Source organism: Anas acuta, chromosome 7 (genome assembly GCF_963932015.1).
Source record: "Anas acuta chromosome 7, bAnaAcu1.1, whole genome shotgun sequence".
NCBI lineage: Eukaryota > Metazoa > Chordata > Aves > Anseriformes > Anatidae > Anas > Anas acuta.
Window position 1 is genome coordinate 7,377,695 of NC_088985.1, and position 19,162 is coordinate 7,396,856.

General features: G+C 44.6%; 1 protein-coding gene across 7 annotated transcripts in view; it reads right to left on the reverse strand.

The window, feature by feature from the left end:
- Positions 1–758: 758 nt before the first annotated feature.
- Positions 759–19,162, reverse strand: part of CABCOCO1 (ciliary associated calcium binding coiled-coil 1) — a 263,070-nt gene continuing 244,666 nt past the window's right edge. For all 7 annotated transcript variants that reach the window (XM_068689322.1, XM_068689323.1, XM_068689325.1 and 4 more), the window contains 3 exons: positions 14,047–14,198; positions 1,398–1,906; positions 759–1,238 (listed from right to left, as the gene is read on the reverse strand). The gene's annotated coding sequence lies outside the window, so the exon portion shown is untranslated. The remainder of the gene's footprint in view (positions 1,239–1,397; positions 1,907–14,046; positions 14,199–19,162) is intronic.

Consider the following 19,162-nt stretch of genomic DNA (forward strand, 5'->3'; position numbering starts at 1 on the left):
GCCATCCACCTGTCGCCCCTGCAGGCACCTTCCCTTTCATCCCCCAGTGTCCCTGTGGCAGGGGAGGGTCCCAGTGCGGGCGGGAGGAATCGTTCACCCTCCATTGCCATGCTCCAGCGCCCGGCCCATGCCATCTCTTCAACTGGTGCTGCTGACTGTGAGGACCATCAGCATCCTGGTGAACTTTATGATGGTTTTGGCATTTTGGATGTGGCATCACCAGTCTGTTGCAGTGCACTCAAGTACATATTTCCAGCAACAACGGTATGCATATTGATCATTGCTCTGACATCAATCGCACAGAGGTCTCCCTTCCCCCTCAAATGCAAAAATAAATAAAATAAAATATAAAATACCCAGCTTGTTTATAGCAGAAATTGAAATTCCACATATAATCAAAAAGTTGGATTTTGTCCTGCAGGCACTGGATAAGTTTATTCGTATGAATATTTTGTAACTTTCTCTGGCCAAAAGAAATGTGCAAAATGTTGTAATGTTTCTGTGCTCTCCTTTGGACATTCCAGGCTTTTGCTTAAGCTTCTCATAAAAGGCTATTTTCAGCAGAGGGAGGAGAAAAAAAGCTTACAGTATGCCGAGTCAATAAAGTAATGCAAAACCATAAAACACAGCAATGATAACAACAGAAGATCTGTAGATTACAAAGGAAATAAGATCGGGATCAGACAGAGCAGTAGCTGGAAATGAATATACGAACGCTAAAATAAGACTGCTCCTAATAAACAAAGTTGAACCAAAAAGCATTTCAAGCGTTAATTTATTAAATAACTTTATTTTCGTGCCGTACAATTAAAAATATTTGTGGTTAGGAATGTTGGGAGACAGGAAGCAATTTAAACTGAAGTCTTCTAAACCCATTTTTATACTTGGAATGAAACCCAACCATGATCCAATCTTAAACCTCATGTTTGCATGCGCGGGGGCTGGGGAGGCCAGCATTGTTTTGTTTTATTTCATTTATTTATTTTCTGCTTGGAGCTTTTCTCTTCCAGGCTTTTAAGTCACTGAGGAGTTTTATGGAGCGTGCTCAGGGTGGCAGACGGAGCCACAGCGGAGCTGCGAGGGCGACGCCGGCCCCTGCCCGAAGCCAGTGAGCCGGGCAGGACGCGAGGCCCTTTGAAGTTGATGGGAGGCCCGGCACTCACTCCCCTCGGGTTGGGGATCGGTCCCTTACTTTGGGAGTTCTTTAGATCAGACGTTCGCATCACTAATTGGAAGCACTGAAAAAACAAGCAGACAGAGCGTTTATCTCCCCTCTGAAAAATCCACAAGCCCCAGTCAACAGCCCCCGACCCAACCGAGAATAAAACCCCACGCGAGGTCAGCTTTGCAATCACAACCTTTAAAGCATATACATATCTGGAGTTATTTTTATTTACCTTGTGCTTTTCCACGATCCTGGCATCACGCTGTAAGCTGCCCTTTAGGACTGCCAGGTGCTCCTGTGAGGCAGACCCCAAACTGTCCTGGTGTTCGCAGGGCTCCAGGGGTGGGCTGGCTGACAGAAATCACCCCGAATATCGAGCGGCTTGGCAGCGATGGGCTGGCTGCTGTGGGACTCCTCGGGTCACAGTGCAGAAACCGGGAGGATGCCCGGATGCTCACAGAGTGTTTGGACGCCCATAGCACAGGGCACGTGTCGCTCTGAAGCTCTGGGATGGGAGTAGCCGGTGGTTTGGCAGCCCCCAAAATGTTTGCTTAGCTCTCCCGGTAACAGTAAGCTGAGGTGGCTGCTACCTAGTGCCTGAGGAGCTGCTTTCTTGGAGTGGCACAGGGTGATGGGTCAGCGAGAGCAGAGCCCACACAGGTTCTGCCTGATCGGTTACTAACCAAGATACACTTTTCAGATGTTGTTAATTGACTCTGATGAATTTTGCTCCGGTGGGACCTATTATAGGCAAAAATACAAGTGACATCAGAGCCATAACTCATAAAAATCAAGTCCCTGAATTACATCTGAGAGCAATATGAAAATGCAAGTGGGATTGCAAACGGTATCAAATAACTTTCTGTCATACCTTATTAATACCACAGAGCTAATAGAAACAGCTATATTATCATCCTAATGTCATTACATATATATAACACACACGCGCGCAAACACACAAACAGTGTGTGTAATTATAACAACATTATTTTGTTCACACAGCCTGAAATATGTGATTAGGCGGCGGCTCTGAAATGGCAATATTCAATCAGGTATGACTTGTATATTGGCTCAGAGCATAGTCTCCTACTTATGTAAAATTATGCCTTGCTATGTGCGGCGTTAGCGTGGACGGCTGTGACAGAAAGTCTGAGCTGAGGCCACAAAGATCATTTCATCTCAAATCAGAAGAACTGAATCGTCATTTTGCAGCTGAAATACCCTCCATGCCCAGTAAACTATCCCAGGCTATCATTTCTTGCCTGTATTACCTCAGAAAACATGCTAATTTATCTGCCAAAAATAGCTGCCGTTTCACAAAATCCTGAGTAAAATCTCTCTGGTGGAACTGATCCTAAATGCAACCAAACTATTTTTTTTTTAATCATAAAGCTCAGAAAGGAACATCGTTTGTTAGGGCTTCAGATGTGCTTCAGTTTCTAAATGTTGCACAGGAAATGCGCACACCAGCCATTTCACATCCATCTCCTGTCAAATAATTTACCTCAACTGTTTTTAGTGAAAATATCCATATGTATATATATCCCTGCGCAACGGGGATAGCTGCAGTTGTAAATATCGTCTCAAGAATGCCAGGCCATATTTACCCAAGCCAGTGGTCAAAGCAAGTTGCTATTCTCAGTGTGCCAGATTTAAATGGATTTAAGTAAACAAGCTGACCTCTTTCCACTTAGCAGGTCTTAGCCAGCACAGATCTTTTCCTGAACTTTTTTTTTTCTTTCTTTCTTTTTTTTTAATGAATTTGGTGGTGGGCCACAGAGGAGGGCAGGCAGCTACCTCCGAGGAAGCAGACAGTGCTGGCCAGGGAGCCAGGCAAGGAGGGCAAGGTTTCCCAGGCAAGGGATGCACCAGTCAAACTCAGAACTTCCTTTCTTCCTGCCCTGCCCTCATCTGAAAGCAGGGGACTCCACATCTTCATTAACCTTGAATATATTGCCCCGTGCCCAAATCCTTGCTCTTCTGTTTTGGGATTCAAGTTTTCACTCCTGTGAGATGCAGCGACACAGGGAAGGGGCTTCCTGCAGCAGCTGAAGAAAGCAGGGTTGGTTTGTCCAGGCACCGGGACCTCCTCCCTCGTCCCTCTCCATGCAGACATTCTCCTGTAAGCTCTAGCAGTCACTTGTACAGTTATTCCCATGACTCCATCCTTCATCCAAGTTACAAATGCAATAACATTTATGATTCATTCACCTAGCACAGTTTAGCAACTTTTAACCTTCGGCTCAGCTGTCTTCAAGCCGTAGCTACTTAAGTACATTCTCAAGGCTGCTCAGCAAACAATTTGCTGCCCACATAAAACCACTAATGCTACAGCTACCCTGCTTCAGAAGGCCGTATAGATCCTAATTGTTGAGCATGACTCAAGAGGTCTCCCTGAAACTAATTTTGAGAAGAAATTACCTGCCAGGGTGAGAGGATGGAGCCACGTTCAGATGCTGGTACAGAACATTTCTGTTGCCCGTTGTGAAATTTCTTCCCAGGACATCTTTGCAAAGTGCTGAGCAGTCCCCAGCTGCCCGACACCTTGTGTGCAGGCAAAAGGATTTTGGAAGCTCACAAGCAGCAGCCAAGGCTGCCTGTGTGACCACGGAGGAGGAAAATAAAAATGGTGCGAGTGGGAACGCGGGCTGAGCCCTCAGCATCCTTTCAGGGCATCATTTGCAGGCAGGATCCAGGCAGGGAAGCTTCCCCCATGGCAGTGCCAGACTCAGACCCTGGTGGAGGCACAGTGAGCTGTGGCAGCAGTGACTGTGGAAGGGTTCCTGCTCCCCAGCTGGGACTGCCTGTCGGCTGCAGCCACACAGTGCTCAGCACCAGGCAGAGATCTTCGCTGGGGGCAGGAAAGGTCCCGGCTGACTTTTGGTCATGTTCAGGCAACACTTGCCTTAGCCACCCAAGGAAAAGCTTGTGCCTTCGCCTGTGTGTCAGCAGGGACACCTCTCTCTGTTAACACCCGTGCGATTCTCAGACCCCTCCCTGCCGACGCCAGCATGCTGGAGCTGAGCCCTCGGCAGGCTCTCCTGTATTTGCCCTCATGCAGAGGGGAGCCTGCAGCTGGGCGAGGACGTGACATCTGCTGGGGGACCTCCAGCAACTTGGCTTCTCCTAGATTTTACCTGGAAAAAGCCATTGGCATCAGCTGTGAAGCAGCAGTAGAGCAGACACGGAACAGAGTAACTCGTGGTGCCTCGACTCCAGGGCCTGAAGGCCTCTTCTTGTTTTGCTGGACAACCGGCTCAATGAAAGCTGCTTTTCTGTCCCAAGTGGCCGTGGTCCCTGGTGTGGGGGTTTCTGTACCTCCCCACGAACTGGTGTTACAGCTGGGCTGATATAACTAGGGATTTTAAACACAAGACTTGTCTGATAAGCACTGGAGAGGATGCAGAAATGATTCCTCCTTTTCCTGATGCATGTAAACACGTTGAACTAAAATACTAGAAGGGAAAAGGAATCAATCTGTAAGTCCAGGCTTGCCAAATGTACCGGGTTATCCAACCGTTGTTTCTAAGGAGCAGAGATATCTGTCATACCGGAGAGTCTTTCTTTACCTCATCTCCAGCACCTCCTATTCTTGCTCAAGTTAGCTCTGGACACGTTTCTGAAGTACAAGAATCTCTGAGATCTAACCACAATGGATCCAAGCCCCTGGGGATGATAGATTTTTTTTTTTTTTTAAATCCTCTTGAGAAACAGATGCTTTGGCTCATCTTCATTATACCTAGTCTGATTTATTTTAATTGCTCTGGGTAACCAGAATACTATGATTGCATAATCTCAGGCATATGCCTTTAAAAGGAAGCCTTGGCTGCAATACTGAGAAGGCAATGTTAAATACAGAAAAAGTATTATGCAAAGTCTAATTTATTTTGGAAATCAGTGGAAAGAGTTCTGCTGAAAATTCAAGGGAAAACATATGCCACATTTGAATAATGAGTTGGAGAGGTGCTTTACCTAGGCTTTTCAATAAAAAAGGGCTCTGAAAATTGCATTCCTTCGAAAACATCTCACATCCAAGCCCTGAATGTATGTGAAATCAGAGGGCAGTTATGTACGTGGTGGCAGCTACTGCCCCAGGGCTGGGCACTGAGCACTATGGAGATCAGTCGGACCCTGTACAAGGGTAGCTAGAAAAGTAGTAACTGAAAAGAAAAGCAAGCAAGGGAGCGCTTTGAGCAGAGTCAATGAGAAACGCAGGCAAGAAAAGGGAAGGCCTGCTGAGACTCACCCTCACTATACCTAGAAAGACAGGACCCTCAGTACAACAGGACAGGCTTAGCAGGACTGCAGGGAGATATCGGAATGCCATCCACAGGACTGCACGGAAATATCGGAATGCCATCCACTTCTCTTCTGATCTGATGCAATTCACAAGATGCCAAATATGACAATAGCTTGCTATTGTCATATTTGTTATAACAATAAAGCTCTGCAGAGACTTTCTTCCAATTAAGAAAAAAAAATATAAGGTACTTAGAGTTGGACCTAGAAAAAGAATAATGTATTTTGAAGTCCTGTCAATATAGATTGTCTGTTATTAATACACTGGTTGTCTGGAGAGAGACCCACACCTTACCAAGAGCTTTCTCTTTCTGTGTATTTTTTTAGATTATCTATTTGGACAAATGAATAACTGCCATAAATACTGTCCCTACACCAAGTGGGCGTTCTCTGAGAGAATTTGTCCAAAAATGTGGAGAAAAAACAAAAAACAATGTCCTGGGTCTGTCCCCTCCCAGCTCTTACTGCACCCCCAGCCTGCCTGTTGGCAGGACAGAGCAAAAGGCTGAGATGTCCTTGGCTTGGTATAAGCACTGCTCTGCAACAATTAAAACATCGGGGTGTTATCAGCACTCTTCTCATCCCAAGCCAAAACCCAGCATTCCACCAGCTACTAGGAAGAAAATTCTGTTCTAACTGAAACCAGGACATCTATCCACCCCTTATTCCATACCGTTTATGTCATGCTCAGGTTACACTCTTTTCTATACATTCTAATTAGTCACCATTTTCATGTAGGGTATATAGTAGTCATGGTAGTGATAACATACAGTATTATATGGTAATTAACATGGTACAATTCAATTCATGGGCTATTCTCACCCAGTATTAAATCCCCTTGAGGTACACACCGGACCTCTCCGTTCTTTTGCATCACCCACCAAGTGTATCCAGGTCCCTGAGCGAAAACAATTCCACGAATAGGTTTGCCTTTTCCTGAGGCAGGAGTAGCCCAGACTGTTTTACCCAGCATATTTCTTACATGCACTACAGGGACTTTATCCCCATCTACAGTACGTAACAGGTTTGATTGGGCAGGTCCAGCTCGGTTGGCAGATCCCCTAGTATTGACTAACCAGGTGGCCTTTGCCAAATGTGTATCCCAATTTTTGAATGTCCCAGCGCCCATTGTTTTCAATGTAGTCTTTAACAGGCCATTGTATCGTTCAACTTTCCCGGAGGCTGGTGCATGATAGGGGATGTGATACACCCATTCAATACCATGTTCTTTGGCCCAAGTGTCTATAAGGTTGTTTCGGAAGTGAGTCCCATTGTCTGACTCTATTCTTTCTGGGGTGCCATGTCACCATAGGACTTGCTTTTCAAGGCCCAGGATGGTGTTCCGGGCGGTGGCATGAGGCACAGGATATGTTTCCAGCCATCCGGTGGTTGCTTCCACCATTGTAAGTACGTGGCGCTTGCCATTGCGAGTTTGAGGGAGTGTGATGTAATCAATCTGCCAGGCCTCTCCATATTTATATTTCAGCCACCGTCCTCCATACCAAAGAGGCTTTGACCGTTTGGCTTGCTTGATTGCAGCACACGTTTCACAGTCATGAATAACCTGTGCTATAGCGTCCATGGTCAGGTCCACCCCTCGATCACGAGCCCATCTGTATGTTGCGTCTCTACCTTGATGGCCTGAGGTGTCATGGGCCCATCGGGCTATAAATAATTCACCTTTATGTTGCCAATCCAGGTCCACCTGAGCTACTTCAATCTTAGCAGCCTGATCCACCTGCTGGTTGTTTTGATGTTCTTCAGTAGCCCGATTCTTGGGCACATGAGCATCTACGTGGCGTACTTTCACAGCCAGGTTCTCTACCCGAGCAGCAATATCTTGCCACAATGCAGCAGCCCAGATGGGTTTGCCCCTACGCTGCCAGTTGTTTTGCTTCCACTGCTGTAACCATCCCCACAGGGCATTTGCTACCATCCATGAATCGGTGTAGAGATAGAGAACTGGCCATTTTTCTCGTTCAGCAATGTCTAAAGCCAGCTGAATGGCCTTTACTTCTGCAGACTGACTCGATTCACCTTCTCCTTCAGCAGCTTCTGCAACTCATCGCGTAGGACTCCATACAGCAGCCTTCCATCTCTGATGCTTCCCCACAATACGACAGGACCCATCAGCAACCCCACAACAGAGGGGTCCTCTGAGAGACCAGGCAAGGTAGGTAATTGTTTAATGCCCTCTGTCTCTAAGGCAGCTATACCAAAAGCCCACCGGAACCCTTTTGGGTCCTTGAAATATCCTCTTCCAAGATAGTCTATGCCAAGGATGCATGGAGCATCCGGGCCAGTCACAATGCGGTGCTTTTCCCACTCATTCCCAGTCAGACTCACTTCAGCCTCCAATACAGTCAACTGCTGAGATCCCCGTCACTCCACAAATACAGATGGGCTCTGGTCCTTAATAGCTCCATGGCATTATAGTACATTGGGCACCGGTGTCTACTAAAGCCTTATACTTCTGTGCGTCTGACGTGCCAGGCCATCGAATCCACACAGTCCAATAAACGCGATTGTCCCTTTCCTCCCCCTGGCTGGAGGCAGGGCCCCTGTCATAACATAAAAACCCTGCCCTTGGCATACTGATATGCTTTCCTGTCTCAGACAGAAAGGAAATGCCACGGATTTGGTAGGTTACCTACACTGTATTCACTATTTAAAAACATGGAACTGAGATTTTGTTTTACAGGAAATATGTTAGATTCATCCTCAACAGCCTTGGTGTGCACAGAGAAGCCTATCTGTGTAAACTGTGCCTCTGGACGTGCAAGAGATATCGTGGAGGGCATTTATCCAAACACAGGCTTTGCACAAAGCTGAGATAAGTAAGCCCAATAAATTTCACTGGTGAAAGAGGAGACCCATAATCATATCTTTTCTGATCTTTAAGAGAAACCACGAGTACTTTTCCCTTAATTTCACTTCGTATTATTTGTGTGGGAACAAACTTTTATTCGAAAGGACAAACCCCAGAACTGCAGTCAGTGCTACCATACCGAGAGGACAGGCGCTTTGAAACCAGGTCACGTAAGCTATCCATACTAACTTCGCTAATGTTTCCAGAACAATCAGCTTTACTAATCAATCCCCATGCAGCAACACAAGCACATTCTTAGGAGACCAGTGGCTGCTCAGCACAGCTGGATCAGTGGGGATCTTGAAGACACCGGTGGCTGCTTTCCTTGCAATTTGCAGCACAGAGCTACGAATGACGGAGCCTTGATTTGTGCCCGGGCTTCTAAGCCTCAGCCGTAGGACACCTAAGAAACCATAATGAGCAGCAGTAGCAGAAGTGCTGCGAACAGGCAGTAACAACACAATATAAAGGCTACACCTTTAAACGCCCACAAATTTACTTCAGGTTTGGAGACTATAATGAGATTCTAGTTTGGGAGAATGAGCCCTCAGAGACTATCAGGAATATTAATGTTATCGCAGAAGTTTATTAGTGCTGGCATGTCTAGAAGTGGGTAAGGAAACCCTTTGGGTTTTGTTGCATTATCAGCAATTATCATGCAAAAAATTTCTTTTCCTGTTCCTCCCTCTGATAGGGTTTTGAAAAAAAGGCTCCAAGAATAATCTTTGTGAAGCGTTTCAGTTTTTCACTGGAGCGAATGCTTCTGCCGTTGCTGTCTGCATACCTTCATTTCTCAAACAGTTGAAGGCTTTCTCTCTCCTTACTTCTCACAAATGCTGCTACTTCCAGATTAACTATTCCGCATATCTCCTGCTCATGGAAGTTGTAGGTGCATCTGCCATTGCACAGAATTAAAACAACTCTTTAGATTTGGGGTCACACGTCTGTTTGGTTCACTTTTTCAAACCAAGCTATGGTCCTTCGCTTTGCTCTCCTCTTTCTATTTGTGCTCTTGTTTCTGCTCGTGGAGAGGTATTGCCATCCTTTGATTTACAGTGGAAGCGTCGTGGTCCTGTTGTTTATTCAGGTGCCAAGAAGTCGTTGGTGATCGGCTTTGTAAGGAAAAAGCCATCAAGATGTAAGCAGGGGTTCCGGAAACGTGTCCCTGACACCAGAAATCCTTCCTATCCCTTCTCTTCTTTTTCTTTTTAATGGGTTAAGGGCTATAAAATCTTGTGCCTATTATCTATGCTGTGATCTAGTGCCTTGATCAGTCTTTCTGAAAGGTTTCCATTCTTTTAAGCTCCTCATATGTTAAGGAAAAAAAAGCCTTCAGTCACGCCAACCAACAGGATTGGAAACTCAAAGCAAAACTCAGCACTGCTGCACGCTGAGGTTGCAGTGCTGCAGAAATCAATGGGCTTGTGGCAGGAGGCTCGGGAAGAGGAATGTGCCTGGGAGGACATCCATTTCTCCTGAAAGCACTGCTAGGGCTCCTCCGTCCAGGAGACACATTTAAAGCTGAACCAGACTTTTCTGACTTCAAAAGAAACCTGCCCACGCTTCTCTTCAATTGAGCAGCTGCATGGGTGCAAAACTTCAACCTTGTCTACATTGTGAAAGAAAATCTTGAACAAACCCCTTGCTCCAGGAGCCTTACAGCCTGAGATAAGGGCTCTGTAGCAGTCAGCTGCATACAGAGCAGGAATACCATGCTTTTCTGAAGGCAGAAGCAACAGGCACCCACTAGTTTTCACGAGCAGCAGAAGCAAGCTCCTGCACTGGGCAGCTCACTCAAAGCCAGCCAGAGCACTCCATGTCAGTGGTACCATCAGAGTGGTACCCCATCAGCATCTCCTCTGACACAGGCAGGTATCAACAAATCTTTCCAAAATAAAGACGAGGCCTTGGTTTGGTCCTGGTTAAACTCTTGCTGCTTGGTGTGCTTTGAAAAGTGGGGCATCTTGCTGATGGAGGAGCTCTTGGCTGTTACATTTAATTAAGGATTCTGCTGAAAGTTCTGCTTAAAATAACAAAGCTTGCTGTTTAGAAAAGCGTAGGTGATTCCCCCAGAGGCCTGGCCAGCATTCCTCCTCCTATTGTATAACATTATTGATTAATCAAAACTAATGCTCACAGCTGTTGCCTGATGGATAATGTCTTTGGTGTTTGCCTGCATACAATTATTTACTACTTTATTGATGTTATTTATTTCTTCATTAAGTATTGTTGGCTGTTTAATTATGTGAAACACAACTGCAAGTGTCGCTGCTATAAGCCACGGGAAGGACTGCCCAGAGCTGAAATCTTTCAACCATGAACTCTAAAAATAAATCTAAAGTTAAAAATATTTTAGCCAACGTTTTGAATGAAGACCATCAAACCCCAAATGCACTGCATGTAATCTGGAGACCAGCGCTGGAGTGCCATGTTCAGATAGATTTGCAATGCTGATTTGATTGTGCATGGCAAAAGACCTTTATAGACTTGCACGTTTTATTAGATCTCCAAAACACATGAGAGGTCCCTGTCTATTATTCTTGGTAGCTGAACATTTGAAATAAATCACAGGGAAACTCTGATTTCCAAGAGCTTACACTCCAGGAGTGCCTGACAAAGCCCCTTCCAGAAAAATAAATCCTGTGCCGAGTTCGGAGGACCTCCCAAGGCCAGATGCTGGCCCTGTCCAGCATCCTTGGTGAAAACTGCAGTCTTTCTCAAAGAGCTCCCTTCACAGTCTCCCTTTTGCTCCCCTCACTCTCCACAGGGGACACAGACCCCTGTGCCCTCCCTGCCCCAGCATGCCACTGCCCATGCCCCTCCTCAGAAGCACCAGGCATGGTTGTTGCAGCAGGTCTCCGCCCAGCCTCACTAAATTTGGAGCCAACGTCTAATCTGTGGATCCACGTAGGATGAGAAGGGATGCACTGAAGCTTACTTAGCTCATGACATAAAGCTAACCTTAAGAGAACTGCTTCCAAGCCGTTGGGATCTGAGGGCAAAATCAACATCTCATATTCTATCTGGTAACCACAGGGCAGTAAGGACTAATCAGATTTAAGGCACGAGGCGGCTTCCAAGCAATCGCTAGGTAGCTACCATTTCAAAAGAACATCGAGGTACGTGACTACAAATATCCTATTAGAGAACTCGGAAGGATCTTCTCAGTCTGTAAACAAACTAGAGGACCCACAAACCCTGTTGTTAGCTCACAAATCATTAACACACCTATAAAATATCCAAAGTAGCCTGTGTATCTCCTTAGTCATAAAATAAAAATTCCTCTCTGACACCCTTTCCAAGCAGCCCTCAGCAGGCCTTTTCCCCAGGGCAAGAGAACAAACAGCTCTGGCAGTCCTTGCTTGGCCATCAGTTTGTTATTTGGTAGCTACCAGCATGAATGTTTCCACACAGCTCTCTGTAGATCTTTTTCTTACTTCTGAGGTTGTGCATTAAAATTAGTGAGGTCTTAGCTATCACTTTATGAAAAGTGCACAGGATGGCCAGTTGCCAAATCTCTAAACTCCCTATAGCCTCCACCCTAGTGCAGAGACCTCCACTTTCTCTTCAGGAGCCCAGAGGAGGACCATTACCGCCAGATGTGGTGATCCAATGCACCTCAAACTCAGAGCATGGTCAAAAGTTTGTTCTTGAGGCCGGATTCTGACCATCTCTCAATACACAGTGTACGCTCACATCTCTGTTCAGACACATCTGGGAAAGACCCCACGCTGTCAGGTGGTATTTCCAAGGGGGAAGGAACACACCCAAAGGACAACGTTCAATAGTGTTGGGAGTACGACCATACACAACTGCACAGGACGGCCACTGAAATTAAGGTAAAACAACAGAAAAATCGGGCAATGTCTGGCAACCAGTCAACATCTCTGTGTGTAAATGCTCTGCCCTCATACCCTGGGTCTCTAAAAAACAACCAGCCGTCCAGTGGATTCATTCCACCCATGCTCTGCTCCCTTTTTGCTGGATTTACAGCATCTCAAGGTGTCACAGTGGTAGTTCTAAAAGACAGCAGAGGGCTAAATGACAGCAGAGAAAATGCAACAGAAAGGCACTGAGGACAGAAAACCAAAGAAAAATAGTAAACAGGCGTGTGTGTGTTTGTGTAAAAAGAAAAGAAACACGATGGGCCTAGGGAATTTGGTCTCCATTTCCCTCTTTGTTTCCTACCCAACCTCCCCATTTTCATGCATTTCCTCTGTCTAGAGGCAGTTCTTCCTCCTTCTGTGTTTTGAAATGTCACAATCTTTCCTGTATCCCTTATGCCCACATTGTGCAGGGTACCATGGGCACCTTTCCAGCAGAGATGTGCAGAGCGATGGGGACCAGAGCTAGGATTTTCAAAGGAAACTAAGGAAATCTTTATGGAGAACTTGGTGAGAATTTGGCACTTGGCACTCTTCTCCTCCTTTGAAAGTCCCACCCTACAGGAACAATCTAAACAAATGTATGCCCCAATGCTGATAAATCCATTTGGAAAGATATCAAAGAAAAGCTTGCGAGGTTTGGAGACCTTTGAAGAAAGGGAAATATCCTGCCAACCTGGTGCTGAGATCTATCTTGTTCCACCATGTGGTCCAAATCATCAGAGCTCTCCATGGCTCCCCTTCCTCCTCAGGGCATGCAGGGCAGTACTCTGCCTTGCTGAATAAAGGAATTTGGGGGCCAGGAGGACAGCATTATTTGAGGAAAATTCAAGTGAAAAATTACTTGACAATGGAAGTTGTTACTGTGCCTAAAAATATCTCAGTGACTCAGATTACTGAAAACGGCAAAGCTATAGAGCAAAACCATAGTCTCTTCTCAGCAGTCAGCTGGCTTCATTCACTAGCCTGGCATCTCTTTCGCCTTATGTTTTTAATATCATAAGAGTGGGGTGGTGTTTTTTTTGTTGTTTTTTTTTTTTTTTTAAGTCTACAATAAGTTAATGTTTAATGGATTGCCATGTACTGTTCTTGGTGTTTACATGCTCTCCAACTAACCAAATTTGTAGAGCAAATTAAAAGTCTGTAAGACCAGGAAAAGCGAATTACAGATATTTGTTGCTCAGAAACTATCGCCTTGTTCAGTCCCGCATGCCACCAAAATAAACGGTTTCAATTACGTTTTCACCTTCCCCAGCAATATTTACATCTCTCGCAGTTGCTTGCCAGGGCTATTGCTCCTTAGTCTGCAACTGTTACGGCTTTGTGCACATATGCTTCCTGTGAATGTGCAACCTTGCAAAGTACCACGGTCCCAGTGTTTGCAGTGTAACCTATTAAACCAGGCTGGCTCAGGATCAGGAGCACTAGAGAAGCATGGGAGAAGGCAAGGTGGAGACTACAATGCTGTTGATGCTTTTTTTTTTTTTTATACAAATGAGATATGTGGGTGTGGCCTGATTCTTTCACCGACCAAAATATAAATAGCCAGGTAGATTTTTCCACTCCCAAATGTGCAAATCACCATTGAGTGGGGTCCCACCACTACACCAAAGGTAACTGGCTTGGCTTCTCCAGAGGTTGTTACACATGGGGGACTTGGCCTGTTGACCTAAAGGCCCAGGGACCCCTCCCCTGGTCCTCCCCAGGGACCGTCCTGCCAACTGCTGTGAAGGAAGCCAACAAATTCCTCAAAAACACACGATGCTGATGGGAAACTGGGGGACCCTGAGAACACCACCTTCCCCACATGCATACTTTAAATCTATTACCTGCTTCACATGATGTCTTGGGTTTGCTTTTCATGTGGCTGGGATGTCTGTAGTGAGGAGACCTGAGGCGACCTACTTCTGGGCTGGAAGAATCACTGTGGTGCAAGAGCCCACTGCACCCTGTTCCACGGCATGGGGCAGCATCGGGGGACCTAAGGAAACAAAATAAAATTTTTAGGTTTGAAATCAACAGAGAAATGTTGATTTTCTCATGTTATTGATAGTAAAATTCCCCTTGGCACTGATGGGGCCAGGATCAGGCCCGGGCTGTACCCCTGTGTTTTCCCAGGCTCATGAGAATTTCAAATTCTGGATTTCAAATGATAGTTTATTTCTGGCTGACCTGTTTGGCTTGAACTGTTACGTGTTTTTGACTGTTGGACTTATTTTTAATCTACTGTATTAGTACACAAACTTAATCAAGAACAAAATGTTACCAATGCAGAGTTTTGTTCCTACCCCCTCCTATCAGTGGAGCAGTTTAAAGTTCCCCAAATCTATAGAGATCTGCCTGCGACATCTGACTCCTTTCAGAACATTACTACATTCCTTGTACTGTAAATATACAAAGGGGAGGGAAGAGGCAAACATGAATGCACATCGACTACAACTCTCTTGCTTACAAGAAATGCCACAGTGCAGATTTTAACAATTAACATTCCTACCATGTAGGCAGCTACGGATAAAGCTCATACTTTTTTTTTTTTTTTTGTCAAAGAAACTTCTCACACACACACACACATTTGGGACATTTTTTGTCATTTGATGTCAATGGCAGGCTGTGACATTCCTCTGTGTTATTTTTTTCCTCCCTGCTATTTGAAGAACGAGATTTTATCTTTCTTTCCCATCCCCCCCTTCCTTTACCCCATGCCTATTTTACTAAAACCTGCCTTTCGGGTCAGCATGCTGGTAAGAGATTAATTTTACACTGCAAGAAACACCAAGCAGACTATTTCAGCTTTGACATATGAGAAGCCTGTTATAATATTGCAGTTTCTCTAAATTAAATATTAGGAAAAATTAAACCCAATTGTGGTTCGTATTCCTATGGAAAATATTTCTGTTCAAAACAGTCCCTCCATGCTAAATGACTGAAGTAACTGAAAACACAATAAATATGCAGCAAGTTAAAAACCCAGATTATTCAGGTTTTAAGGCTTATAACTAAAAGTGGTTTAATGTTTCATGCCTAATAATAGATTACTCCTATCACATTTCTAACCTTTATTTCTACCAGCTTTGAAGTCCAGCCATATAAAGACTGTTTGTAGAACCACACGAAAGTTAAAGCAAATATTACTCAGAGTGATTCATATGAACAAGAATTTGCAATGAAGGCAGAGGGTTTTTTGTGTCTGTATCAAAGGAAATGAAATGTTTGCAATATTTTCCAGTTGATAAATGCATTAAAACATTTTAGTTGTGTAGTACGAACATTGCTGACATAAACAGACTTTGACCTGAAACAGATTGTATTAAGCTCTGTGGGGGAGGCGGCATTACAAAAATAATAAAAATTAAAAAAAAATAAAACATAACTTCCTAGATTTCAAAATCTGCCACAAGGTCACTGCAATCCTTAATTAGCTGAATACATTAAGAGAAGGCTAGAACACAGATTCTGTAAAGAGAGCAAGTGTATGTTTAATCCTCTGTTCTTTGCTTACAGATTACCCTTTCAGAATGAGTAACCTTATTTTCTTTTTAAATATCTATTTACCTTTTTGAGCTTTGCATAGCAAAGCAGATTTTTTTCACTGTTGCAAAAGAAATTAATTTGTTGCTAGTTGCTATGCATTGGCAGGATTTCTGCATAAAGAATGTAAGCCATCTATCTTTGTATTCAAGATATAGTTAATCTGGCAGTTAAAATACTTTGGAAACATTTTGATGACTTATCTGGAAAAGTAGCTTTGCATTTTCAAAGAAAACTCAGAACTGTATTGCAAGGGGAAGATAAAAGATATATGAAGTGTTTGTTCCAAGCGATACTATTCATTTAAAGATCAGAATGTAACCCCACCCAAGCAATTATTGTGGAAAAACAAGAGAAAAAAAATCCTTATACAGCTCTCTGACACAGTCTTTATTTGGGAAACAAAATAACTATATTACAGTTATAGCCTAATGGATTGCAAGCTGTTTTATTAGAGTCAGCTGAATCCTGTTTAGCATAAAAAAGAACTCTGTTTGCTATCAAGAACACATTTACATTAATATGACTTTGACAAAGTAAAATAAAATCGCATTAAGATGATGTAAGTAGATAAGACAATGAAATCTCTGTGAGATAGTTTTGGCACACCAATTAGAGTCAAGTCCCTACAGGAAAGAAACATATTTTTACACCAAGTATCTATGTGTTTTTAAGTCACAGAGTGGCCAAAATTAATTCCGTGCCTAAAATATTTCCAGCAAGGGAAAAAAAAAAAAAAAAAAAGTTTATTATGATTCTCTTTATTTTTCCCTTGAAAAGGTAAAATTTCTGATAAACTCGTTTTTTATTTGCAATAATACAAACAAGTTTTGTTCTCTGAACTAGCCTGTAATCATCCTGATTATTGCAAGGGACTTTCCAATATAGAGCAGCTGAAAACAAGGTTTTAGATTACATGGTAATTTAGGAATGCATGAAAAGCCAAGCAGTCACCATAATAGAGCGCTGCATAAACTTCATGGCTTTTACAGCAAAACATAACATATGTTTTGTGATTCATTCAAATGATTGTCCCGTTTTTTTGGGCAGGCTTCTATCGGGCCGCGCCGGGACCCAGTGCCCGGCCTTCACTTCGGGCACCTCATTCCCCCGACAACGACAAGCACCACAACACAACTTCGATGCCTGTCTTTTTAGTCGGGTCATTAAAAGCAAGGCAGTGACGGATGGCGATAACGCTGCGGGTTTTATGACTAATCAGACCTTGGCAGCCGCGGTATTTCTTCGGTAGCGCCCCTCTCATATCCCCTCGGCCGCGCGCAGGCCTTGCCCCCTCACGGCCCTGCGTTACGCAAGCTGCGCAGCGCGGCTATTCCCGAAGGCAGCGCTCCCGCGCAGCGCCGCCGCGGCCACCAGGGGGCCCCGCTGCGCCGGGAGGCTCGGGGAGGGCCCGCTCCCAAAAAAAGGGGAAAAAAAGCCATTTAGGTTGTTTTTTTCTATCGATTCCAGTCAGCCAGGCGCGAGGCTCGGTGCATGTGCTCGCCGATATTCGCGTGCCGGGCTCATGTTTTCTGTTGGCACCCGCTACGCCTCGGTCAGGCGAGGCAGCGCTGGCCAGAGTGTGAAATCATCCAAATTCAGTCACTTTCAGCCGCTAAAAAATGCAACTCCCGGCAGCTCTTCTACATCAACAGCACCTCTGGTGCGCCCTGAGCCTTTCGGTCTCCTTGGCAAGGGACGTCCTGCCGTGGTGGCAGCGGGGCAATTGGTGAAAGGAACAGCAGTTTTGTCTGATGGTGAAAACCCACACACGGCAAACACGCACCTCCTGAGGCGCTCATCGCCCCACTAACAGCGTGGTTCTTCCTGCAGTCAGGACTGGCCCCCTTCTTTGGGCAACTGGACACTCTGCAGTCCCATCTATACGAATGGATGCTACGATTAAACACAAATACAAGCTTGCTTTTTATTTGGGGTTTTACAAATACAGCCAAATATTTTGTTTGGGTGTAGATATTTATTTTTTTTGTGTGCCTCTGGCAAGGTTATCAATACAAATACTAGAATGCCAGCCACAAAAGCCCAATCCCAGGGCATAGATGGGATTTTGGCAAGAACTGCAGAAGAAAAAAAATCTCCGTAGCAAGCCCATGCAAATTCCCTTGGTTTGGGGTTTACTTTGCAAGTGTAAACATTCATTGGGTTTGTCAAAAGGCTCTCAGACTTGAGAACCTTTTGATCAAACCTTGGCTGTGTTTTGAGGAAACCTGTACTGGAATATGGTTTTCAAGATGCAGCTCAGTGGCTTTGCTTTTGAAATACAAACAAGCCCCGAAATTCTAATCGAGGTTCCAAACCCTCACACAAGCTTTTATGGCGCGCGGCTTTTGCTGATACATAGGGCTTATCACCTCGGGCTATGTCCCGGCTGCAAGGGCATGTGTTTCATAAAGTCTTTTTCCTGAAACAATGCGATGCAAGCTGTCAGAGTTAAATTCAGGACAAGGCATTTCTTTAATTCTGATTTTTCAGTTATTTGCTTTATACGAGGAGAGCCTGGCTGCTTCTGTGCTAAGCGAGACGCACATTGCCAGACAGTATGTTTTAAGTTATTTTTAAAAACGCTGGCTTTTGAAGGCTCTTAAATCCTTTGATGTAAATGAAAATAAAATCATAGTTTGAAATCTAACAGAGACTTTTAATCTTGATCTTAAAAGCATGAATCATGCTACAGCATAGAGTAGGGCTATTTTCTGTCCTTTGCATTCACCTTCTCCACACATGTTGATATTTATGGGTGGCAATTAGAGATCTCAGGTAGTCCCAGGTGCCTTGTGCCAAGCTCTGCACACAGCTACTGCCTGACAGTCTACGGATGAGATTTCTAGAGTCTTACTCATTTAAATATGACATTTCAAGCAAGCCTGATTAAAACAAAGCAAAGCAGAAGCAAGATGTCGCAACTTCCATGTTGATCTTAGATTGATTACTGTCTCGGAAGAGGAGAACTAGTGGTAGGGTAGGGATGTTGCAATAAAACTGCAGAAAAACTTCTCCCATAGCCACCTTTGAAAATCCAGCCATCATTTTCTGCCAGAGCTGAGACAGAGTCCAAAGGCCAGCCCCAGCCCAGAGAGAAAGCCTGACTGTGCAACTGCTCCTCTGGATCTCACAAGTGCAGCCGCTGCGGGGGTGCTGTTTTTCTAACAGTGGGTGAAATGCTCACATTTTTAATCGAACTTTCTTATGCCTTTTCTTAATGCTAATAGGAGAGGAGGACAGGATATCTGATTCAACAGTGCCATAGCACACTGATGGAGTCCTTCTCGGGGGAGCCTTGTCACACACCTTCTCACCACAAACTGGGTCACTGCCAATACCCCAACATCATTTCTCCCTTCTAAGCGATGTCACTCAAAGACGGCCACGCTAACTACAGCCCCTAATAGCAGGCAT